Here is a 26,705-nt window from a genome sequence, read left to right as displayed (position 1 = left end):
TTTCTAAACCTTAATAAAAAATTAGTCATGATCGACTTACAGTACAAAAATCATTTCTAGAGTCAAAATTTATTTTTTAAAATGACTCAGTGGAACAACTATCGTACATAAATATCATTGTTTCCATATATATTAGACCAAGATTAGTCAAATTTAGCTTAATGTTGCAGATGGGTTGGTTTGAGAACCAACCCAAATTGAGCCGTTTCTGGCCCTCCTCCATGTCGATCTCCTGAGGGTCTGGTTTGTTGCCATTGTTGGCCATGACAGCAGCATCTGGGCACAGGGTGCCAACTTTCCCCAGGTATCCCCTTCTTGATTCCAGCCAAATCTTACTTTTAGATATGGGGTTTGATTTGAATTGCCTCCCTTCCCTAATCTCCTTTCTTGACTGGTTTGAATTAAATTTTTTCCTTCTTTTAATCATTTATTGTTAGATCTAATGTGCTGATTTCATTGATGTTATTTATCTTTCTTTCTTGGTTGAGTTTGGTGAAGAAGGGGGAGATGATTCTTGATTTGAGTCGGTGATATCTAACCCATTGTGCTTGACATGCGATTGGATCATCTATTCTCTTCGTTTTGATGTATTATTTGTTATTCTGGTTTTATGTTTGGGCGTTATATAATCTTTACGAGTGTCTTGGCATGCTTGATCTTTTTGACTTGAAGGGATTGAAAGGTTCAAGAAATTATCTTTTGTCGTTTCTTGAAGAGCTGCTCCTTTTTCCTGTGAGATGTATTATTGCAAGGGTTAGGATTAAATGATACATATTTTATGTTTAAATTGTCACATTTTTATACATGTGATATCCAATTTCGGGTTTATTTGTTATTTTTCTTGATTTGATAAGCAAGTAACCATACCTCAAATATTAGGTTGGAACTTGGTCATCCATGACCCCGACCTGATCCAAATGACCCGTTGTGCCTAAAACATCTCGTGGACTGGCCAGAATCAATATTCTTTTGTATTGGGTTTGGGTCCACCATCAAGACCCAAACATGAAACCAGATCAGGGTCAAGCATTTCCCCATCCAACTTGACCTATTTGCAGACCTAATTTAGCTCGAGTTGGAATTAACCTAGGTATTAGTTGAGACGTTCTACTCGAGGCCAATCTTCTTATTTGAGTTTGTAAGTTGTAAATATTAATATGATATAATGTATTTTTGGGGTCAATTCACTAAACTAAGTACACATCAAATTATCTAGGGTGTGAGATATCCACAAATTATAAGCTTCCTCTCAGAGAAACAAAAATCATCTAATGTAAGATTGATTGAAAAATATGCTGCATGCTTCATAGAAATTCTCCAACAAAATAATATTCATAGAGAACAAAGGAAAAAAGAAACAAAGTTAATAAGATAAAATTTAGGATCAACTGTATATCAAAACTAATTGAAAATACATATTGCTATAATATTTCATGCATCTTCCTAGTATATTATTTTTTATTCTATCATAATTATACATTAATATTAAACCATACAAAAGCTACCAAATGCATGATTATAGCAAGCAATGGTTCTTAAATCAAAGCCACTATGAATTATTGAAATTAAAAATAACTTGGAACTAGTAACTTAAAAGACCCTTTCACATTCCAACATTGACTTTGTGCAAATTTGTGGAAATTTCAAGTTGGATGGTGTTGAAGCCTTGAAGGTACATTCAAGTGCACCATTATTCTTAAGGACCAAGGAAGGATAAACCAGTACCAGAGATGGTGCCGATCACTGATTGGTATGATACCGGTTCGGTACCGTACTGACACTCGGTACGGCATGGTGTGCCGGCCAAACAGATATGCCAATTTTTTTTGTTTTACTTTTTGTTTTTTTATTTCTAAGATATTTTATCAATTTTTGATTATTCTTGAATGATTTTAAGTAGGGATGGCAATGGATTGGGTATGGGTCGGATCGATCAATACTCTTCCCGCTCCGTCATTAAAAAATTCATACCCATACCCGCCCTATACCTGTTTTGGGTCGGATCAGGTTGGATAAAATGAAGGGCCCGGCTTCCCTCGGATCGGGTTGGATATACCCGCTTCTCTTGGATCGGATCGGGTATCTTCCCTCGAATTGGGTCGAGTCGGATCGAAAGAGTGCAGCCCAAGGAGGGATGATTAGATGGAGGTGCAAAAGCTTGGACATGAAGGGATCAACCAATGCGGCATCGGACAGAAGCATAGAGATGGATAGAAGCACGGCGTCGATTGAAGTGATGATCCTCATTTTTTAAGGCATCATCGTATCGGATGGATGGGAGATAAGGAGGAATGAAGATGCAGGGAGGAGAGGCATGGGGGTGGCTGGAAGAGGGTGGCTGGCCGGGTGGTTGGAAAATGATCGAAAATGAAAAATTGCATTCATAGCCACTTGAGGAGATCGTTTGGAAGAGGATCCGAATGGCAAGTCTCTTTAGAATAGGAGCCGCCAATCCAAAATAGATCCACCATTCAACTGCAAAAACATTAAGGTGGCATTTGGTACATCTCCAGACAATCTGGATTGTCAGTAATGTAGATTACCAGTAATATACATTACCAGTAATGTTGATACTGTGTTTGATACACGCAGATAATATTGCAGTAAAATTACGAGGAATCTTGATTGACATGCTTGGTATGACAATTAGATTACTGACAATGTAACATTAAATTTCTAAAATATCCTTAAATTAAATTATTAGTTTAGCATTTTAACATATATTTAGTAGAACCAGTGATCCAAATTCTTAGCCAGATCAATCTATGTAATATGTATTAAAAAATTTAATTTTTTTCGATATATTAAAATTTAAAAATAATTAAATTATTTATTTAATTTATTTAATATTTATTATTATTATTTTTAATACTTATTATTATTATTAATTATTTTTTTTAAAAAAATTATTATTTTTTAATACTTATTATTATTATTATTATTATTTTTTTTGTTTTTATTTTTTTATTTTTTCTCCTCCCGCATGCCACACCCCGACCCCCCTCTCCGCACCCCCGACGGCCCCCGATTGCTCCACGCACCCTACCCCCAACGGCATCTCGCTCGTCGTGCCTCCACAGTTCTCCAGTTGTCCGGTGAACCCACACCCCTCATTTTTCGTGGCTGCCTCCACCGCCCTCACGCATCCGTGCTCTGACCCCTTGGTGAATCTGCACCCACGCCCCCGCGGCTGCCTCCATTGTCACCCTCACCCATCTGCGCTACCGCCCTTACCCACCCAAGCGTGGTGGTTTTGTGCATGTATTTTTAAAATTTTATAGCGGAATATACATAGATTAAACAATTTAATCTACAATGCATGCATAGATCAAATCTAAAACTACCATACAGATTTACATGTATGTAAATCTGAAATCTAAAATTTAGCAAGTATAGATCATATCTATATGTAATTAGATCATATCTAAATATGAATTAGTTTCAAAACTCTATACCTGAGCGTGGGTAGTAGATCACCACATCTGAAATTCATGGTAGTTGGTTCTTCATGATGCTCGATAGTCGTATACGTGTCCGGCTTCTACAGGCATCCACACGAAGCTCATGTGCTGATTGATCTCTCTGGGAGTGTTAGCTTGCGAAGACACCATATTTTGGCTGATCTAAGAGGAACATAAAGAAGAAAAATAAGGAGACCCTCTCCTTTTCTTTCTGGATCCACGCAACATATCTCTACGATAGAGATCAAGAGAAGAATCCTTTCTTTTCAATTCTCCCACACACAAGAGAATCTTTCTCTCTTTTACACCTTTAAGAAGAATTTTTCTTCTCTGATTTTTTATGATGAAAATCAGATCTAATTTGATTTCTCATGCTGAAAATCACATAAAATCCTAAACTCTAGAAGAACCCAAAAAAGAGACCCAAGAGAAGAACCGTTCTTTTCTCTTCTTCCTTTTTCTCCTTGATCTAGAACTCTAGAAAGTCCTAAACACCCAACCAGATTTTTCTGGTATTTTTTCTCCAAATCTTCATGTTAAGAATTAGATCTAATCTGATTTTAATCCTAGAGAAAAATAGAAAAAAATATGGGAGAAAAACTCTTTCAAGGCTGTGCACTAGAAAGAAGACCCTTCTTCCTTCTCTTTCTCTCATTGGGAATTTTTCTTCTTCAATTTTCTGCTGTAGAACCAGCAAGAGAAGCCTTTTTTGATGCCTAAGAATCAGCAGCAAAAGCCTCACAAAATCCTTTCAAAAGGGGTTGGGAAGGAAGCCTAGATGCATGGGATATGGGGCGTCCAACTCTTGGATGCCCCTCTCTTTTTGGCGACAAGAAGAGGGGGGACGCCCACTTTCTTTTCACGAAAGGGAGGGAGAATGTGGGATCTTTCTTTGGGCGTGAGGTCTCACGATGAAAGGGAGTGGAGGCATGGAGGATCACTTAAATAGATGGGGTTTAGTTGGTTTAGTCCTATTTCAAATAGGGCTTATGAATGTTGATCAAACTCTAACTAATTCTTGGATCCAATCCTAACTAATTTAGAAATTAATTATAACAAACTAACTAATTAGGTTCTAGCCCAATTAGGCCCCAATCTAATTAGAGAATTAGTTAGATTAAAACTCCATTGATCTCGAGATTGATTCTTAATGGGTATCAGGGAAGTTTTTGATCAATAGGGCTTGATCCAATCAAACCTATTATCCAATAGGGTTTGATCCAATCAAAGCCTATATCAAACTAAATTGAATATTATTCAACTCAAAATTTGATTTGCATCCCTAAGATCAATTGAAACAAGCCCTGTTATCCAATAGGGATGCATCCAATCAATCCAAAGCCAACCTAATTGAATCTAATTTAATTAGATCTGATCTAATCTCATTGCTCAATCAAATTGAGCCAATTAACAATCTATTGTTAATTAATTATTCTTCTAATTTACCAACTATTAGTAAATAATTTATTGCAACATTTGCAAAAGATTAATCATCAATCATATTGATAATTAAATCTTTCAACGATTCATAATCGTTGATCAGTCATTTGATCAGACGGTATTTTTATGTGTGTGATCCCATAGGTCCGAATTTAAGCCGATAGCATAAGAACAATTATTATACTAATCGATGTTACTATCTAGCAATGGTTCTCGATGTCCGGATAGGCTGAATGTATGCCCAGCAGCACTCTAGAACCTATGTGGATATAGTTACCGTATAATTCATCTCTTTGACTCTCGATGCTCAAGGATGACTAAGGGTTAAACTGTCAATCTAGGATAAGTGGTCCACATTGTGTCTCAATTTCAAAAATCCTGTGACTTCTCACTGGGACTACTTTGGTCAAAGTTTTGCTAAATTGAAATACAGTGATACATCATCTCCAATTTTACTTAGAGTGGTCAATCCCATCTTGACTCGCACTCAGACTTCACAAGACTTGACTGTACCCAAAAATTTTCCGTCATCGAATTAGAAATTCGGATAGTCCGGCATTAAAGCACAGTGAGTTGCTTGCAAGTCACCGAGGTAGCCTCAGGTCAGAGGGACACATATATACATATCCCATCAGAGCAATCCTTGACAGCAGAGTGCTCCGAAAGTGGTCATGCTCAGTGAAATGTATTTCTACAAATCACCCATATGCTTATCCATGTCACCACATGTCTTGGTTAACAGAATAACCAATTAATATGGCACACAACGACCTACACTTGAGACAGTTATCGTTCTTATAATAATTGTATTATTTGGTCGCGAGCAGGTTTTAAGAACCATATGATAAATTCTCCTTTATTGTTTCGGAAGTAGCTCTAAGGACTTCATCATAACATATGAGTTCTGTTTAGGAAGATATATTTTTTATGATGAATCTTATCAGCTAACATTTATCATTTTATAATTCATATACATGTATGGAGCACAATCATCTACAATCTATATAATTGGCTTTAGATTTGATTTTTACATTAGATCATATCTAAGATCAGATCATAACACATCTCATGCATTACTAAATCTAGATTTCAACTCTACATGCATATATATTTATGTCATAATGAACCTTCGCTCTGATATCAGTTGAAGGGAAGCTGGTGATTTTGTGTATGCATTTTTAAAATTTTGCAGCAGAACATACATAGATTAAATAATTTAATCTACAATGTATGCATAGATCAAATCTAAAACTACTATATAAAAACTATGATATGAACTAATATACATTTATGTAAATCTGAAATTTAAAATTCAACGAGTATAGATCATATCTATATGTAATTAGATCATATCTAAATATGAATTAGTTTCAAAACTTCATATCTGAGCGTAGGTAGCAGATCACCACATCTGAAATCCGTGGTAGTTGATTCTTCATGATGCTCAGCAGCCGCATACGTGTCAGGCCTCTACAGGTGTTCACACGAAGCCCATGTGCTGATCGATCTCTCCGGGAATGATAGCTCATGAAGACATCATATTTTGGCTGATCTAAGAGGAACATGAAGAAGAAGAACAAGGAGATTCTCTCTTTCTTTCTGGATCCACGCAACAGATCTCTACGATAGAGATCAAGAGAAGATTTTTTCTTCTTAATTCTCTCACGCACAAGAGAGAACCTTTCTCTCTTTCTTTACACCTGGAAGAAGAATTTTTTTTCTCTGATTTTTCATGATGAAAATCAGATCTAATCTGATTTCTCATGCTGAAAATTACATAAAATCCTAAGCTTTAGAAGAATCCAAAAGAGAGACCCAAGAGAAGAACCGTTCTTCTCTCTTCTTCTCCCTTTTTCTCCTTGATCTAGAACTTTAGGAAGCTCCAAATATCCAACCAGATTTTTTTGGTATTTCTTCTCCAAATCTTTATGTTAAAAATTAGATCCAATCTGATTTTAATCCTAGAGAAAAATAGAAAAAAAATCTGGGAGAAGAACTCCTCCAAGGCTGCACAATAAAAAGATCTTTCTTCTTCCTTCTCTTTCTCTCGTTGGAAATTTTCTTTCTCCAATTTTTTGTTGTAGAACTAGCAAAAGAAGCCCTCTTTGATGCCTAAAAGCCAGCAGCAAAAGCTTCACAAAATCCCTTCAAAAGGGGTTGGGAAGGAAGCCTAGATGCATGAGATATGGGGCGTCCAACTCTTGGATGCCCCTCCTTTCTTTTTTTGGACGCCCCTTCTTTCTTTTTGGCGACAAGAAGAGGGGGGACGCCCACTTTTTTTTCATGGAAGAGAGGGAGAACGTGGGACTTTTCTTTGGGCGTGAGAACTTATGATGAAAGGGAGTGGAGGCATGGAGGATCACTTAAATAGATGGGGTTTAGTTGGTTTAGTCCTATTTCAAATAGGGCTAATGAATCTTGGTTAAACTCTAATTTTTGGACCCAATTCTAACTAATTTAGGAATTAGTTATAATAAACTAACTAATTAGGTCCTAGTTCAATTATGAAATCAATTAAGCTCCAATCTAATTAAAGAATTAGTTAGATTAAAATTCCATTGATCCAGGGATTGATTCTTAATGGGTATCAGGGAAGTTTTTGATCAATAGGGCTTGATCCAATCAAGTCTATTATCCAATAGGGTTTGATCCAATCAAAGCCTATATCAAATTAAATTGAATCTTATTCAACTCAAAATTTGATTTGCATCCCTATGATCAATTGGAACAAGCCCTGTTATTCAATAGGGATGCATCCAATCAATCCAAAGCCAACCTAATTGAATCCAATTCAATTAGATCTGATCCAATCTCCTTGTTCAATCAAATTGAACTAATTAACAATCATATTGTTAATTAATTGTTTCTCTAATTTACCAGCCATTAGTAAATAATTTATTGCAACCTTTGCAAAGGATTAATGATCAATCATATTGATAATTAAACCTTTCAATGATTCATAATCATTGATCAGCCATTTGATCAGATGGTACTTCTGTGTGTGATCCCATAGGTTCGAACTTAAGCCGGTAGCATAACAATTTTTATACTAATCGATGTTACCATCTAGTAATGGTTTTCGACGTCTGAATAGGCCGAATGTATGCCCGATAACACTCTAGAATCCATGTGGATATAGTTACTGTATAATTCATCCCTTTGACTCTCGATGCTCAAGGACGACTAAGGATTAAACAGTCAACCCAGGATGAGTGGTTCATATTGTGTCTCAACTTCAAAAATCCTGTGACTCATTAGGACTACTTTGATCAAAATTTTGCTAAATTGAAACACAGTGATGCATCATCTTCAATTTTACTTGGAGCGGTCAATCCCATCTTGACTCGCACTCAGACTTTACAAGTATTTGATTGTACCCAAAAATTTTTCATTATCGAATTAGAAATTCGGGTAGTCCAGCATCAAAGCACAGTGAGTTGCTGGCAGGTCATCGAGGCAGCCTTAGGTCAGAGGGACATATACTCATATCCCATCAAAGCAATTCTTAACAGTAGAGTACTTTGGAAGTGGTCACGCTTAGTAAAATATACTCCTACAAATCACCTATATGCCATACCTGTGTCACCATATGCCTTGGTTAAGAAAACTAACTAATATGGTGCACAACGATCTACACTTGATACAATTATCGTCTTTATAATAATTGTATCATTTGGTCGCGAGTAGGATTTAAGAACCACACGATAAATCTTCTTTTATCGTTTTGGAAGTAGCTCTAAAACTTCATCATAACATATGAGTTCTATTTAGGAAGATGTATTCCTTATGATGAATTTTGTCAGATAACATTTATTATTTTATAATTCATATACATGTATGGAGCACAATCATCTACAACCTAGATGATTGGCTTTAGGACAATTTCCAACACCCCATCGGTCCCCCACATCCATGTCAGAGTTCGCTGCGACCTCGTGGGTGAGATGGAGCTACCGGCTACAGCCACCGCCGCCTCCTTCCCTGTCGTGTTCTTTGACGGGGAGTGATGCGTGTCGTAGAACACCAAAATTAATCTTACTACTATGTAGATAGGGTGAGTCGGGATCGTATCCGTAGGGATCTTAGTTGATTATTTCGAAAATGCAAAAGAAAAGAATAATAGATTGTAAGAAACTAAGAAAGAAGCATGAAAATTATAATAAAATTACTTTTCATTAATCAAATAAAGAAGCATACATAAATAAAAGAAATAAAATTACGATACAAGACAATTAAATCAAGTTGATCTTCTTGCTACGTCCGATGGTGGATGTGTCTCCTTGAATCTTTCTTCCTCCGTGCAAACAGCAGCAGGATGGCTGGAAGGCTTGGTCTAAGAACTCCAAAGAAGAAAGGTTGACGGAAGCGGGTATGTAGAAGAGAAAGGATAGCGGCACTAGGACTAGGACTTCTTTTAGATTTGATGGAAGGCGTGCTTGGGTTAGGACCTCCCTTAGACTTATGGAGAAGAAAGGAGAGATGGGGGCAGCAGCTCGGAGAGAAACTTAGGGTTGGTTTGATGGGAAAAGAGAAAAGGAAGAGCTTTAATGGAGGAGAGGAGGAGATCCCCACAAGGGGGCTGATGTCTTGAGAAAGAAGGGCTGAGGTGTATTTATAGAGAGGAGGCTAGGGTTTCATGAAAAGAGAGATGGGAGCGTGAATAAAGATCTTTGGATCTTCATATTGATTCTTTTCCGTTGATCAATAAGTCATGTTCACACTTAGTTCCATTTATCTTCTATTCTGGGCCTTTGATTGGAGAGGTTGCTTTTTGACCCTTGATCTTTAAGTCGCATTCACACTGGACTGGGAGCTGGTTGTCTGGTTCACTCAAATCTGATCTGATTTAAGTCCAATTTGAATCGTATGAATTCAAACTCCCAATTACCTGCAAAATAGACTAGAGGGCATCAAATTCTTAATAAATAAAGTGCAATTAAATAGAATTATGTGCCTCTAATTACTTAATTCAAGTGTTCATCACACCTCCCAACTTGAACTTTACTCGTCCTCGAGTAAAATAGATACATTAGTATTGTGCATTAAATTGTCTTTGAATCGAAAGTTATCCTAGACATTCCTAACTATAGTGGATATCCGGCTAGACCATTAATGAGGTACTTCATTGGATTATCAATTCGACCCAATTAATGGTTGAGTATTAGCCATAGAAATTTTTAAAGATCTTCTTTCACCAACTTTCCACTCTACTCTTTAGGTTCTCTAACTTGATGTGAGCAGGGTTTATTATCCCCTTATTCTTTTTCTTTTCTTTTCTTTTTTTTCTTTGTAGAAATATTTACATGTACAGTCAGTGCAATGTCTTAATCCCTTAAGCTTTCTAATTGACTCTTGTAGCAAGCTTTAGGCCAATGACTCCCAAACCAGTTGGTTTTAAGGCATTAGGTGTAAAATACTCCTCAGGCTTACTGACTCGAGTCAAAAAGGCTACGAGTTAAAAACTGACTATACAAGAGGTTTCTTCATATTCTCATCTTTTGACGCGAGCAACAATGCTTACTTAGGCGAAGGTGTTCGGTTACTTAGTGAGAAATATTAAAAATCTTATTTTTTTATTTTATTTTTTTTGTAATAAAAAATTTTTTTGCAGATCTTGATCTTTTCACCCATACCTCCATAAAGTAGATTCTTTATTGAGATGGTGGGAAAAGGGTTCTAGAATCACTCTAAAATTTAGTCTGATTTCAATTCTCTCATTAATTGGGTGTTCTTAATAATTTATTTTTCAATATCTCTAAAATTATCTAGACCGTTAATCACTCATTGATTAGGATGTCTAGTTAACTTCAAATTGAGATAAAATTCAGATACATAAAACTAATTATTTCTGACCACACTCGATGATTTAATTAAATTAGTTAATCTCCCCCCAACTTAATTTTTATTGTCTCCAATGGAAGAAGAGAATCATAACAAAATATTACAACGAAGGATACCACCTAAATTTAATGTGCGCATTCATTTTTGAGAGATCCTTCATTATTGGGTATGGTGTGTTTGTGATTTCAGCTGATGTGACTGTGGCTCTCCCTCAACTTGGCTAGTAGCATCACTCATCCACTCCATTATAAAGATTCAATTTGGCTAATTATTTTTTTGAGTTTCCTACAAAATGAAAAGAAACTAAAAATATTGCATAAGCTGGGTTGCCTCCTAATAAGCGTTAAGTTTCACGTCTTTAGTCGGACGCTATGAGGGAGTCTCTTCTATAACTAACTTGGGTATGTCCTTTAAAGAGTCAAAAGGACAGGGCTAATCAGGAGGCCTTGTCATCATAGCCGAAAAACGTTTGTAGAGTATTCTACGACGATTAGCCTCGGACCAATAAAATGTACTGGGCAAGCATGCAATATCAGGAATTAACAATATTCTCATAATTTTTCTGATGACCAGGAAGGTATTGTGTTTGTTGAATCGAGATTAGCGTTGGTAGTTTAAGAGTTTCTTCAATTATAACCTGATCTACTCTAATCCCTGTCTCGGATATGGCATGTTTTGGCATCATCTCTTTCCAGTCTATAGCATGGCATTTTTTCCAAATTAACACTAAATCTGTCTCCATACATCGTTTTAACATCATAGAAAGATTTTGGAGACAGTTCTCGAAAGTAGTGCCAAAAATAGAGAAATCAATCATAAAAATCTTAATATCATTGTCCCTCATTTCAGAGATATCCCATCCAACAGCTTTTTTATGTGCTTTTAGGATCCCTACAAGTTGGACTTCCTAATTAGGGATCACTAGAAGGGTGTCAGTAGGTGCATCAGGAAGTGGCTCAGTTCCAGAGCAGGTGGTGATTCTAATAAGAAGGCTATTGGGAGATTAGGTGATGACTCATATTTTTCGATCCAAAATAGGGTGGTTTTAAGATAGGGCGTATCGACTAGATCATTTATTTTTGTGATATATCCATCGACATCAAAATCGTCCACCTCGAAGTGAGCTAAACAGGGATCTAAAGAATCTTGAGAGAGAATTATGGGTGTAACTTTATTATATTATTCATTTGTGGTCCTTGGGAAGTCTCAATTAATTTTATTTCATCAATTTGTCTATCCTTCCCATAAAAAGAAGTGGGTGATTCTAGGGCATTTGGAAAGGGGGCGATAGGTAAGTTGGATAATGATGGAATTGGTTTGTCCCACCATTCAAATTTTTTCTTAGATGTTTCTATCTTAGTCAAATTATTTGTATTGATCGTTTTGGTTGTGTAGGGTTGTTTTAGGACTTTCATTTCAGAGAGTCATAATTGATTGTTCAGAAAAAATTATAGGGATATTAAAATTCTTAGTCAGGTATTGTCTCTCAGGATCACTTTCAGGCTGACTAAGTAGCTCTTCCTTCTCTACTGATTGATCGATTTGAATTTCTATTTCGGCTAAAGATTACATAGAGGAGTGAAAGAGCTGATTGGTGCTTTCAATCCTATCTAGTGCTTGCAGAACCTTCTCTTCAAATGATGGGCTATAGATAGTTGGAGAAGGTTGATATTATGAATAGGGCAAGTCGTAATAGGATGTTTCTACAAAGGTAGATCCTTATGTTGCCGGGGTACCCACTGGGTGTGGGTTCTACAAAAAATTTGGTTGAACCCCCCAACTTGAATTGTAGTTGTTCAAGAATAGATTATTTTCTGGTTCGTAGGCTATTTGGGTTTGATCTTGATAAATTTGCTCATACCTAAACTCAAAAAATTGGTGCACAGTTAGGCATTCAACTTGTTGTGCAGGAAGAAAAGATGTAGAGAGAGAGTGTCTAATAGCTGGTAGGCAATCTAATTTATGAGGCAGCTCATCATCTCTACTGTAGAAATCTATATTCCTAGCACATCTAATTTATCGGATTGTTCTTGATTGATTTCAAGAGATCTATGTCTAGATTAGAACAATTCTCTTCTATTTTTTTTTTTGAAGGAAGAAAGAGAAGATGAAGAAGAGAAGAGGAAGAAAGAGAGAAGTTCTAAAAATGAGAACTCTAAGAGAGTCCTAAACTTAGAGACGATAGATATGAATATTATTTTTAATTATTTTTATTTTTTTATTTTTCAGATAAGTGATGCAATCAAATCAACTCTATCTTAGGGTTAACCTAGATCTAGACAGCTTCTAACTACCAAGATCATTTTTAAGCACTCCAAGTAAAAGACTAGCCACTCAATTGGCCAGGTAAGTATAAGGTTGGTGGGGGTCTTCCCGTTGCTTTTCTTAGACACCAACTGTGTTGGCTAGGTAAGCTAACGGAATCAATTAATGAACCACTTTCCTTTGGGACGTAATCTCTGAACCACTTTTTTAGACATCAGTTAAACTGACTAACCTGAACCTGATCCAACTTTTAAGATTCCTTGTCCTACTGAGCTCGAGGATCCTTAGGGGTCAACGTTTAATCGATTTTAAATTAAAAGTTTAGGTCAATGCGATTACAAGATGGTTTGTGGGCCAAGAAAGGGTGATGAAATTTTTACTTTATCTTGTTTAATTGGATTAGGTGCCCTCAGAGTGTTTTATGGAAATATGCAATGTAAAAAAAAAAATATCCAAACATGTTAAGTAGCTTTTAAGATTTAATTGGTTTATTTATATTAGTTAAGTGTTATGTGGTGTCTTTGTATTCTTTTTATATTATGTTATCTTTAAGCAAGAAGAAATAAAAGGTCAGTTTTAAATTAGGTTAATTAGATATTAGAAGATCTAGTAAATCTAATTAAATACAAAATAAATAATGCTAAGATTAAAAGGCAAGTAGGTAACCTACAAATAAAGCAATAAATCAAATCTATTTTTAAGGTAATAAATTATTCTAAGCTATGGAAAGCAGTAAATCACTAGGAATAATGGGCAATAATAAATAAGGTAACTACTCACTATGCAAATAAAGTAATCTCATAGTCAAAAATAAAAGATAACTACGTAATGTAAATAAAAGGCAAAGAATCTAATCTACGTAGGAAGCAAAAAATCACTAATAATATAAAATAGTAAATTATTTTAATCTATAGAAAGCAGTAGATCATCAGACTATAGAAAGTAAAAAATTTTTCTATGCATGCAAATAAAGAAGTCTAGATATAAAATAGTAAATCTACCATATACGAAAAGCAATATGAGGCAGAAATTTTTCAAAAAAAATAAATAGAAGGTAATTAAGTAATTAAAATAAATTAACTAACAATAAAAGGCAAACTACTAATCAGTAAAGTAAAGTATGGAAAGTAAGAGTACAAGAGAAGGAAATAATCAACTAGAAATATAAAGCAGTAAAGCATATAAGATAGTCAAACAATTTAAAGTAAGAAATAAAAATCTAAAAAGCAGTAAAATATTTTTTTTAATTTTATAGATTTTTTTTTTCAAAACAATCACGTCAAGATCCCCAGCAACGGTGCTAAAATTTAATGCATGTCGTAGCATACCAAAATTAATCCTACTCACTACTATATAGATAGGGTGAGTCGAGATCGTATCCGCAGGGATCTTAGTTAATTGTTTCGAAAATGCAAAAGAAAAGAATAATAGATTGTAAGAAATTAAGAAAGAAGCATGAAAATTATAATAAAATTACTTTTCATTAATCAAATAAAGAAGCGTACATAAAGAAAAGAAATAAAATTACGATACAAGACAACTAAACCAAGTTGATTTTCTTACTGCGTCCGATGGTGGATGTGTCTCCTTGAATCCTTCGTCTTCCTTCGTGCAAACAGTGGCAGGATGGCTGGAAGGCTTGGTTTAGGAACTCCAAGGAAGAAAGGTTGATGGAAGCGGGTATGTAGAAGAGAAAGGATAGCGGTACTAGAATTAGAACCTCTCCTAGATTTGATGGAAGGCGTGCTAGGGTTAGGACCTCTCCTGGACTTATGGAGAAGAAAGGAGAGATGGGGGCAGCAGCTCGGAGAGAAACTTAGGGTTGGCTTGATGGGAAGAGAGAAAGGGAAGAGCTTTAATGGAGGAGAGAAGGAGATGATCCCACAAGGGGGCTGATGTCTTAAGAAAGAAGGACTGAAGTGTATTTATATAGAGAGAAGGCTAGGGTTTCATGAAAAGAGAGGTGGGAGTGTGAATAAAGATCCTTGGATCTTCATATTGATTCTCCTTCGTTGATCAATAAGTCGTGTTCACACTTAGTTCTATTTATCTTCTAATCTGGATCTTTGATTGGAGAGGTTGCTTTTTGACCCTTGATCTTTAAGTCGCGTTCATACTGGACTGGGAGCTGGTTGTCTAGTTCACTCAAATCTGATCTGATTTAAGTCCAATTTGAATCGTATAAATCCAAACTCTCAAGTACCTGCAAAATAGACTAGAGAGCATCAAATTCTTAATAAATAAAGTGTAATTAAATAGAATTATGTGCCTCTAATTACTTAATTCAAGTGTTCATCAGGGAGCGGGACGTCGACGTCGGCACCGTCACGGTCCACCCCACCTTCAATGGAGAGTGGGAGGTCAACATCGATGGGGATCGCTCACTAGATCTCCTCCCTCGTCCGTTGCAAGAAGGCCCGCGCCTCGTTGGAGGTCCGCCGCAAGGTCTCCATCGACGAGTCCTCCAATTTCGCCGCTATCGCACTCGTGGGATGCTGCTGCGAGGAGAGCAGCGGCGCCAGAGCGGCCGGCGGTGTGCGAGGAGTGCGAGAGAGTGGAGGGGCGGCCGTCGGAGGGTAATTACATTCAGAAACTTTATTATAAGATTACCAAAGTAGTGCTAATCTGGATAGCCATCTCTCTAATTGGTAATCTATATTATCTTATGGGAGGTAATTTGGATTGCTAAGGCAATCTGGATTACCAACCCAAAAAGCATATCAAACATGGTAATCCAAACTACATTAAATTCCTAGCAATCTGGATAGATTGCCAGCTACCAAATGCAACCTAAGATTGTACAAAATTAAAAATAAAATTGGATCATATTAGACTTATTAGTAGCTATATAATGTCAAATAAAAGTTGTCGTTCATATATAACATCTGGATTTTAACTTTTTTTTTTTGCTTGCGAATGCCAGATCTGTTCCAAAGCCATCGGTGCCTTCCCTAAACATTTTTGTTTGTAAGGAATATTTTTTATAATGTGTTATTGGTTGAAGATACAATTAAGTTAATAAAAACCATTAGGCCTAACTTCTTGTATGCAGATAGCTGCGATTTTTGGATCAGATTCCATCTTGTATATCATATTTCATAGGGATGTCAGAAGCTTGTCATCTATGCCTATCATCCATGCCTATCTCAGATATCATGTACTGGAGTCTTGGGTTTAGATAGTAAGCTACAGATAAATTTTAGAATTAATTAAGCATATTTGTGCAAAATACAAAAGTAATCAAATTTTCAGAGCATTCTTGATTTGCTGCTTATTTGCTAGATACAAGTCCCTACCCATCTGATAGTCCTATTGGTGCTCAATGATTTGGATATACTCATGGGCATGTTTCAGATCTGCCGACCTAATCTAATCCTTTGCTCTCTCCATCATGTGATATAAGAAGCCTATCTAAGGATATCTTTCACTGTCCACGGTTCGAATCGCTTCATATAAAGGCTTGATAGCCTTCACTATATTCTTAGCCCACTGCGAGAATGTCTATCTCATTACTAAGTTCTCCATATTGCTCCCCTTAATGCCTGCCTTGGCATATCTATTCTCTTGCCACTTAGGACTAACAAACATTTGATGTAGATATACTTTTTTATCAATAAGACTATCAAATACTATATAATTCATAATGAATCATGTGGCATCTAATCTCAATATTTTTTCTCTATATATCACTGCATCAATGATAGAATCTATGTATGATTGTAAATGGATATGGTAATCGTTTGCACGGAGTCGACTATTTTCTATACCCTCTTAAGCCTCCCAATATCCATCAACATCAGATTGATACAATATGTAGCACATGGTATCCAGAATATATATGGTCGCCGTTGCATCAAAATCTTTCCTGTAGCCTTATATTATGGCCCATTGTCGGTGATAACTTGTACGAAATTTGGCTCTCCAACCTGATCAATAACCTCCATCAATTTGAGCATATATATGGCATCATGTATCTGATCTGAAGTATCAATAGACTCTGAAAAAATATTTTTCCATCATAATATGTCAGAAAGTTGATGATGCTCTATTTGATGGGACCAGTCCAACCATTACACATCATCGTAGGTCCATACATCGGCCACTTATTCTGATGTCTTTAGATGGTCCTTATTGTTGTCAAGAAGCTCACCATAGATGTCCTTGGGTTATGGAGGATCTACACTTGAACCGATAGTCTATATAGATGTAATAGCAAAGCAATAATATATGTTGCCTGCCGTATGCACTGGGATGTGATTGAAGTGAAATCAGGATACAGTAGCTCGCCATATGCCCTTCTCGTCCATTTTCAACATACTATCAATCTTCTATTGCTTGGAATCCCTACCAGGGAAGGCGTACGGAGATAAGCCATGGATAGTGGCTCCAGTTGAATCTTTAGAAGACTTCTTGCGGTCAAAAGCTCCTAACATAGAAGCAATATGGCTCGTGTCTCTACCGACGGGCTCTTTAATTGAGGCCCTTTTAAATTCTGACTCTCCTGCAAAGTCCTATCCCGACTCATAAACTGACGGTACAAATTGAGCCTTATGTTTGGCCAACTCCTTAAGTTGCCACTGATCTTCCAAGCTCGCATCAATGGCAGTCTGAATTTATACCTCATCATTTAGGGCGGACGTTTCCTTTGACTCCCTAGAGTGATAGGAAGGTGGCTGCACGGCTTGGCGGTCTATCTCAGCCTTCTATGAAGTCCTCTCCTTCATTGTTTTTGAAATCAACGAAGTACTTCTTCATCAATTGACAGATCTCTTATTGGCACTTTTGGTACATAGCTACATTGAAACAACCATTAGTCAAGTGTTGCTTTAACCTAGTTACTCTCCTGAATTCTGTGTAGTCATTGCATCTCTAATGGTGCTAACTCGAAAGCATTGCTTGTGGTCCTAACTAATATCATGCTCCGACTCTTTTCTTGATGGAATTCAATAATTATGTAAAAATAGTAAAATTTTATTCTTCTATTTTTTGAATTAAGTTTATATTTTAAATATTTTTAAATAAAAAATATTATAAAATTTAAAAATTATAAAAAATTAATCTGGTCTTAGATTCATGTAGAATCTTACCACGATGCTATATATATTTTTCTAAGGTAGTAGGCATATATGAACTGCTATTTATTTTTTAATTTTATTCAAATTTAGGCCCAAGGCACTATATATATATATATATATATATATATATATATATATATGATGCATCAAAACTTTAACAAATAGATACTAAATTTATGTCAAAAATAGTTTACAAGCTCTTAAACAATATTTTGATTTAATAGTTAATTTTTTAATTTTATTTTATAATAATTTTTATTTCAAAAATATATTTTTAATTTAAAAAATTATATATTTAACAAAAATTAATGATTTTAGTATCATTGTGTAGATCATCATAGATCTACAACATATAATGAAATCATATCAAAATAAAAAATGGCATGATTTTTTCTTATTTTTTCAATTTTATGGCTTTTAACGTCTCAAAAAAAAGAGAGGAAGAGGAGAAATGGAAGTGGGAGATAAGCTCACATTACCTCTATTTGATGAGTTCTCCTCGTTATGTTTGTTGTTTCTATTGTGGAAATGGTATGAAATCGAAGGAAGAAGACTTATCTTCCTCTTAGAAGCCTCCTTTTGAAATCCCCCATTGCCAAACATGGTAAATACAATAATAAAACAAAAAAAAATGATGGCTACGTTAGCCCTATTCGGACTGGTTCAGGTCTTGTTCTGGTTTTCAAGACCGAACCGACCTGATTCGGCAAACCATGTTAAGGACTGGCTTGATGGGGGGTTCATATAATTAGCAATAAGATAAATCATTTGTGTAAGCAAAGCATCACCTCCACCATTTACACAGAAGCTATACTGCATAAACAATTGTCCTCCTTTCTGCCTTTCATGATTGTTTCATTTTCTTTCATAAGTAAAGTGAAGCAACAAAAATCTAAATATCTATGAATTTTTTTTAGGATAAATTAAAGGAATATTCCTTCAACTTTAGTCCAATTTCATTTACACCTCAACTTTAGAAAGTATCAAACTAGTTCTTTAAGTTTTCGAAATGTTCCAATGTGGTCCTATCATTTATCTTCATTAACAGACTGCTATCATGTGACCATCATATGATACCATTATTTTGTAAAATGATCAAACTATCTTTGCCCCAATCTCCTCCCTCTCTCTTTGATTGCTCCTTTTCTTCACCTTCGACACCGTCTCTTCCTCCCCCATCCTCATCCCCTTCTCATCGTCCTCCAAGCCCTCTATGGTGGCTCCCTCCAGCTCTCTCCCACCTCATCGGTGAACTCTCCTTCCTCTTTCCCTTCCTCCTCTCGTACTTCTCCAAGCCTGCCCATGTCCCTCTTCAAGACAGCTCCCACCACCTCTAATCCTTCCTCACTGGCAACCTCCCCTTCTCCTCCCCTTATCCACTTTTGTCTCTCATCCTCCTCTGCCAAGCTCGCCCATGACCCCTCCTTCCCCCTCCTCTTTCCCTTCACCCACTTCTCTTTTTCCAAGCTTGCTTGTGAGCCCTGTCCCTCCATGGTGGTTTCTTCCATCTCCATTCATCTCGTCGGCGAACCCTCCTTCCCTCTCCTCCCCTTTCTTCTCTCCTATTTCTCCTCCTCCAAACCCGCTTATGTCCCTCTCCATGGTGACTTCCACTACCTTCGTCCCTTTCTTATCAGTGATCTCTCCTTCCTCTCTTGCCCTTCCTCATCCACTTTTTTCCCTCATTCTTCTCCAAGCTCGCCCATGACCTCTCCTCCCTCTTCTCTTTCTCTTCACCTACTTCTCCTTCTCTTCCTCCGAGCCTGCTCATGACCTCTCCTCTATGGTGGCTCTTTCTATCTCCACCCTTTCTTGCCGGCAGCCTCTCTTTCTCCCTCCTTTTCTTCCTCCTCACCCACTTCTCATCTTGCTCCATTAAGACCATCCACGGGTGCTTTCCCTCCTACCCCTTCTCCTTCCTTCTAACTCTTTCTCCTCTTCCTCTTTCAATCCCGTCTATGAGGCCTTTGACGCTGTCCTCCCCCTCCATGTCGACCTCCACAATCCCACCCTCTCTCTTCATGGTAGCTTCCTCTACCTCTATCCCTTCCTTGCCGGTGATCCATCCAATATGAGCAAAGGGCATTTTTGTCTATTGAAATAGAAAGCTAATACCATTTATTGGTAGGTGAATTATGGGACTACACTGGAACATCTCGAAATTTGAAAGACTAACTTAATACTTTTTAAAAATAAAGGGGTGTAAATAAAATTGGACTAAAGTTGAGGGGGTGTTCCTCTAATTTATCCTTCTTTTTTTTCTTGAGGAAATATCAAGATCTTGCCACCATCATTAGTCAAATTAGGGACCATCTTGGTGTGAAGGGTATGCCAACTAATTGGGTAACTTTTTCTTGATGTGAAAGGGTCTCAACTTCCAATAGTTACCAGGTTTATTTAGTCACTTGGTCGTAGGACATTCTATTGAGGTGCTCTTTGTTTAAATTGGATAACTTTTCGAGCTTTGCATATGGCACCATCCCATAAGTGGGTGGTGCATCTAGTGATCAGGACCAAATTTCATCATTTAGACTTCAAAACTGGCTGATCAAAGCACAATTTCCTTTTCAAAAAAAACTTTGATCGGGCATATCTTCCAAGTTAGGAAGAATTAGGTGAAGTGGCCAAAGATGAAGTCGATGTAGAAGTCGAGATCTACCTTCTACAAGATTTTAACACTTTTATAATTATTTCTACTGACTATTTCAGGAGAGTTGTGTCCTCTTTCAACTAGAAGAGAAATCTGACCTAAATTGTGCAAGGGCCAACTTCACTAATATAAGAAGAGACTATATAACTCAATTTTTTGTTATTCATTAATGAAAGAGAAGGGGACTTAGAACCTGCTTTAACCAATTTTTCTATTTTTTCTAAATTTTTTAAGAAATTTGAGTTAAGCGGGTTGAGGGATTTACTTTCTTCTCCTCAATTAGATCAATTTTTGTCTACCCAATTATCACTATGTAGTAGTATAGATTTGTAACTAATTATCTAAGTGAGAAGAGAACAACTCATGGAGTCATTGGGAGTTCCAACACCTCCAAAAGTAACTAGATCAAACACTTGAAGCTTGTCATTGAGGGCCCATTTTTTTTAGGGTAAAAACTTAACCTTGGAATATGTACTTTTCTAAGTATTTTTTATGCAACATTTAGACAAAAAAATAATTTATCCATATTCTTTTATGCATTGAAAATTGGTTTGAAAATCCGTTCCCTAGGTTCTTTTGCATTACTAATTTTCTAAATAAGTTGGTAAGATTTATCTATATTTTTCATAATATCTTTTATTATATAAATATGATTATGTACAATAATATAATCTGATATATTATATTATAATATATTATAATATTATTATAATAATATAATATCATATAATAATATCTTATATTAATATAATATAAGATATATTATATAATATTATTATATATAATAATATAGTATAATATATTATATTATTATTAGAGTATTATGTAAATGTTATTATATATAATATTATAATATCATTATATTGATATTATATTATTATTATAATATATTATATTATATTATATTATGTTAATATCTTATATTAGTATAATATAATATATCCTTATATAATAATATATTATATTATTATAGTATTATATTATTATAATATATTATAATAATTTATTATAATATTATAATATAATATTCTATATTATATTATTATTATGATATATTATATTATATTATTGTTATGATATACTATATTATAATATATTATATTATTATTATTATAAGATTAAGGGTATATTGGGAATGAATTAAAAAGATTATTTTTTCGATTGATGGAAAAATAATTTAACCACCTCTCAGGTGAATAAGATTTTCCTCCTATTTGATGGGTAAATACTATCCATGGAAAAGTAACTTATGTTGAAAAGCATGAGAACATAGGTAAGTTGGTCCATAGAAAAGTTGATCAACTTTCTCATAATATTTATCTACAAAAGAATAGGGCTTGATGGCCTGTGTATTAAACATTATAGGAGGATGTTTGAATTTCAAAGCTATGTTTATAAATCATAGAATTGCTATATGAAGGATTAAATAGGAAACATTGTTTTTATCTTGGTTGAGATATTGGTTTGTGTTGATATCCATGGCTCATGGATACAGTATAAACCTTATCTCGATCGTTTTTAGCTCCATAACAACCAATATATCTCTATATGTCAACTGATATGAGATTATAATATCAGCCTAGATTTCTTAATCAAGTATTTTACCAGTTCTTTGCTAGTTTGGCTTAGGCTTCCATATCAGATGAAACCTTGGGTTTTAAAAACCTTGATGGGAACCCCAATTAGATAAAGATGTAGATTTGGTATTATGCAAGTAAAAATGATTGTGACTATATAATGAACCACATTATGGGCAGATGAATAATTTCTAATATTATTGTAAATCGTGGATTCCATTTTTCCAACCAGTAGGGACTAGATACTCAATAATAGTCATGATAAATAATCATGGAATATGTGGTGGGTAAGGCAATGTCAGTATTTTAGTTTTATGTGATTGACGAGACTTTATCACTTGCTAAAGACTAATAAAGGATGCCTTCGAAGGAAGAAAATGGGGGTTTAGTGGGAGAGGGGTGATGGTGTAATGTGTGCGTGTCGAAGAACTTGATAGGTGGTTAAAAAGAACTGGAGTAATGTTGTGAAGAAATAAAGGAATTGAATAGAGGGAATTCAGGTGATGGAGTTTTAGGCAATTACTCAAGAGTGTGGCAGGATTGACACATTTCTTATAGTTTGCCTTTGTAGTTGCAGTTGATTATAAATTGGATATTGCAAAATCTAGGATTGCTGTTGTTGGTGGCTAGATCTTAGCAGCCGGAATCTTTGACCTAGGGTAATGCACTTGCTGTGGAATCTTTCTGAAATCTTGAACCTACATGCACTTTGCAAGTACTTAACAAAAGTGTTTCTAAAATAGTACTCCCTCTGATTTTGGCATATAAGGGCTAGATCATAGGATGCCATTGATTTTTGGAGTGAATTTGAATATCCATTTTCCTTATCATTTCTTTCTTTCTAATATTCTTACATTATTTTGATGTGAATTTTCATCTATATATCTGCATTTGATGATGTTTCTTTAAGATATCATCCAAGGCATGGATCCAGCTTCAAAGGACTATGACATGTTAGATATTCTTAAAAGAAGAAGAATTTACATTATTCAGCTTGAATTCTGTATTCTTTATTTATCCAAATTTTTAGCAGGTCTTGCACTATCTCGAGAGAGCTGATCAAACTGAAGTTAGGTTATGAAATGTCAGTATGCCATACAGGTTATAATCAGGTCTAACAAACATTGATATTTGATAGGTTATGAAATGTTAGGAGTTAAAGATAACAATGGTCATTGGAGCTAGGTTGAGACTGAGTGCCATACTGCAAAGTTATCTTTTCCTTTGCCCTGGACTAACGAAAGCCGCATATTCATATGTGACTTGATTGATTGAATTTTGTGGCATATTGTTTATGCATGTCTTCTAGTGGTCCAATTGAAGAGAAGGAATTTCTTCCCTTGATTTGCTGAACTTGAATCTTGTACCAAAAAAGAATAAAGAAAAACAAGTTTTACTGGAAAATTAAAAGCAATGTTTGCCTCTTTACTTTCTACAAAGCAAGGCCTTATTTTTTGCAAGTGAGTTCTGTCTCCACTCTCCAGCAATTTGATTTAGATTGCCATCCCATTTAAAGAGGTCAATTTTTCTCCAAAATAGAAGATAAATTCCATAGTTTGCCATATCTTGGCTTCCCTCTGAACACATTGCTGAGTTTTTCCTGGATTAGGAGATACAATCTGTTAACGCTTACTGAAGCTATTAAACTGGTTTGATTAGGCAATTTAGAGTTTCAAATGGCCTTGAATCATTGTTGTTTTGATCCCAATAGGCTCATTGGTGAGTTTTCTCTTACTATACACTTTTTGCCTTACAAACATATTTTATTCTAAGCTGAATAATAGAAATATCATTTTCATATTCTCACTTTTTTATATGACTAAAGAGTCAGTTTCATATGAACCCAACTTCTAGCACAATGTAGACATTATGTACATAAAACATTTATATGTGATTATCCTCATTGGGGACCACATTTTAATAATCAAATGAATTAGACACATGTGCATGTATCTAAGTACATATATGCATCCATGTATATATGCTTGTACATACCTACGTAAGTACATATATATGCATGTACAAATCTTAGTAAGTGCATACTTATGTGCATATGCATGCATATGGAAGTGCAAAGGGCAGTTAATTGCTTCGTGTAACGATGTAAGGACTGAACCATGAAATTTCGTACTGGCCTGAACCGGCAGGTATACCTCTTACCGAGCCGGACTGGCGGGCAATCGGGATGGTTCGGTCGAGGAAAATGGTACATTGGAGGAGGGAGAGGGAAAAAAAAGAAGAGAGAGAGGAGGAGAGGGAGAGAGAGCATGATGCTGTTGGAGGTTGGCGGTGGCCTGTTGTGGCCGTTGGAGGATCACGAAAGCCTCTGCGGCTCAGTGTTGCCTGATAAGGCTTTTAAACGAGCGAGAAAGAGAGAGAGGAGCAACCATATCAGAGGGAGGAGTGGATGGCGGAGGAGCTGTCGGAGGGCGCTGAATGACCACTGTGGCCACTGGATGGCGAAAAATGCATGGTGGAGCTGCGGCCGTGAAACAGGAGTGAACAAGAGGCGACCACCCCTGTTCACTCATTAGATTTTTTTGAAAAGATCGATGAATAGTGAAGCCGGCAATCGATTTACTGATTTTAGTTTTTAAGAATTTTTTCAAAAAAATAAAAAATAGCGAAGTCGGCAATGAGTTTTTTAAAATAATTATTTGTAATCCGTGTTTTCTAAAAAAAATCTGTGATCGCTCCTGTTTCACACCCGCAGCACCGTAGGCGTCGAATGCACCGTCTGATGGCTAGCTGGAGCCCCTCTGGCGGCCTTTCCGATGGCTTTCCCTCCCTCATTTTCTTTCTCCCCCCTCTCTCTCTCTCTCTTTTCCTCTTTGTGGTTCGATTTTTTTGCTCTATGTTGGTTCGCACAGGTCCGGTCCGGTACGGATCCGCACCGACTCGATCATCGGTTGGCTGATATGGGTTTCGATACCGAGTCTCCGAACCTTGGACTGAATATTGTTACTTAATTCAACTTTGCTTTTTGAGTTTCTTAATTGATTTTTCTTACTGATGACGTCCATAAATTTAAATTTGGATATTCTGCTAGGAGTTAATTAAGGGTGTCTCCCATTTTTTTTCTTGTTCCTTTCAGATTATAAAGTACCTTCTTGCTTTTATCTCATGTTTAGCAGCACTATATAATCTCATCATTTTGAGTTAATTTGTTGTTGCAGGGACAAATTATCTTTGGTGGTGCAACTCCATGGTTCAAGTTTTCTCAAGCGACCATAGGTATGTTTCCAATCCATATTATCCACAAATTACTTATATTCTAATAAAAAAGGCAGCCCAATGCACAAGACTTCCATTATTGTGGGGTCTTGAAAGGGTCATATGTATGCAGCCTTGCATGTAGAGAGGCTGTTTCTATAATTCGAACCTGTGACCTCTAAGTCATAATGGAGCCATCTAACTGTTTCACCAAGGCTCACCTTTGCTTACATATTGAGATGCTATTTCTTTTTTTGATTTGGATTGTTCTATACAAGGTTTGCTATCTAGGTACCAGGCCCTGTACCAGTGCCAACTTGTTACTATATCCGTACGTAGTCGGTTCGGCATATCGAGTTTCGGTACGCCACTATACTACATATTGGTACTGAACCGGTACCGTATGGTATGTCTCGGTCCATTTGGTTCGATACGGGATGGAAAACTTAGGTTCTATATGTACTTCATTAATCATAGGTTAATAGCAATTCTTATTGTTCTATGGTTGCTTTGTTTAGGTTGTGAATGAGAATCATTTCGTGGGCTTCATGCCTCTATAGTCTGATTCAGTGGAGGAATTCGAATATTGGAACTTAACATGGATGCACCACAAGCTACATTAAGATGTTTGAGGGTTAACACTTCAAATCTATCTATTTGAAAATGGAAAGCAAATGCTTGAAGGTGCTATTCTGCAGTTATTATTATGAAAAACATAATTGTGCGGAACAGTTTCCATAAAAAATTTGCAGAAAGGAAAGCCTAAAATTTTGCTTGAAATGGTTTTTGTCTTGATAAAGGTAAAGCTTGCATATGTGCCATTCTCTTCTAACAGAATCTTCTAATAACTAATCTGGAACAGACCTTTTTACATTACAATGATCCATATTAATGAAGAAATAAAGAGGCCAGAGCCCAAATTCAGCTCATTTCATATACAGTAATCCATGAATAGCCCAATAGCATATTAATAGTTCTAAAAAACTAATCTTAATCACTCAGATGTCCAAGTGGTGTATGCATGTCTTCCATGTTTGGCCTTGAACACACATTTTGGAAAGAGTGCTAGCCAACAACCTTTGCATAGACATCACCCAGCTGATCTTTGTATTTTAATTTAGAAGCAATTATGGTCTTAGACAGACTTAATTAACTTCCAGATCTATGTTTACGAATGAATGAG

The 26,705-nt window shown here is 35.9% G+C and overlaps 1 pseudogene; it reads left to right on the top strand.

Annotated features, from left to right (window-relative positions):
• Window positions 1-209: 209 nt before the first annotated feature.
• LOC105032695 (F-box only protein 6-like) overlaps window positions 210-26,705 on the top strand; it is a 28,416-nt pseudogene continuing 1,920 nt past the window's right edge.

Source organism: Elaeis guineensis, chromosome 9 (genome assembly GCF_000442705.2).
Source record: "Elaeis guineensis isolate ETL-2024a chromosome 9, EG11, whole genome shotgun sequence".
NCBI lineage: Eukaryota > Viridiplantae > Streptophyta > Magnoliopsida > Arecales > Arecaceae > Elaeis > Elaeis guineensis.
Note: the sequence above shows the minus strand (reverse complement) of the source record. Positions and strands in the feature narration are given on the sequence as shown.